This window comes from Oncorhynchus gorbuscha, unplaced genomic scaffold, assembly GCF_021184085.1.
Source record: "Oncorhynchus gorbuscha isolate QuinsamMale2020 ecotype Even-year unplaced genomic scaffold, OgorEven_v1.0 Un_scaffold_18573, whole genome shotgun sequence".
Lineage (NCBI taxonomy): Eukaryota > Metazoa > Chordata > Actinopteri > Salmoniformes > Salmonidae > Oncorhynchus > Oncorhynchus gorbuscha.
In genome coordinates, this window is record NW_025760038.1 from 3,295 (window position 1) to 3,986 (window position 692).

The 692-nt window shown below is 43.2% G+C and overlaps 1 non-coding gene across 1 annotated transcript; it reads right to left on the minus strand.

Moving 5' to 3' along the window:
* Nucleotides 1–395: 395 nt before the first annotated feature.
* On the minus strand, nucleotides 396–469 carry trnai-aau. Its single transcript has one exon. It is a non-coding gene; the product is annotated as a tRNA-Ile (tRNA).
* Between the last annotated feature and the right edge of the window lie 223 nt (nucleotides 470–692).

A 692-nucleotide genomic window follows, 5' to 3' on the forward strand; every position in this document is an offset into this window, starting at 1 on the left:
AAAGACAGAAAGAGAGAGTAAGGAGTGGAGAAAGACAGAAAGAGAGAGTAAGGAGTGGAGAAAAGAGAGAGTAAGGAGTGGAGAAAGACAGAGAGTAAGGAGTGGGGAAAGACAGAAAGAGAGAGTAAGAGGAGTGGAGAAAGACAGAAGAGAGAGTAAGGAGTGGAGAAAGACAGAAAGAGAGAGTAAGGAGTGGAGAAAGACAGAGAGAGAGTAAGGAGTGGAGAAAGACAGAGTAAGTAGTGGAGAAAGACAGAGAGAGAAAAAAGAGTAAGGAGTGGAGAAAGACAGAGAGAGAGAGTTATACTACTAATTTAAAATGTACATTGTAGACCCCAATCAATAGAGTTATGTGACACTGTAGACATACACAGTAAAGTAAAAACAAATTCTCCTGGCCAGTACGGGTATCGAACCCGCGACCTTCGCGTTATTAGCACGACGCTCTAACCAACTGAGCTAACCGGCCTTGATAATGCTCACTTTACGGATTACAGACAGAAAGAGAGAGTAAGGAGTGGAGAAAGACAGAAAGAGAGAGTAAGGAGTGGAGAAAGACAGAGAGAGAGAGTAAGGAGTGGAGAAAGACATAAAGAGAGAGTAAGGAGTGGAGATAGACAGAAAGAGAAGTAAGGAGTGGAGAAAGCGAGAGTAGAGGTGGAGAAAGAGAGAGTATGGAGTGAGGAAAGAGA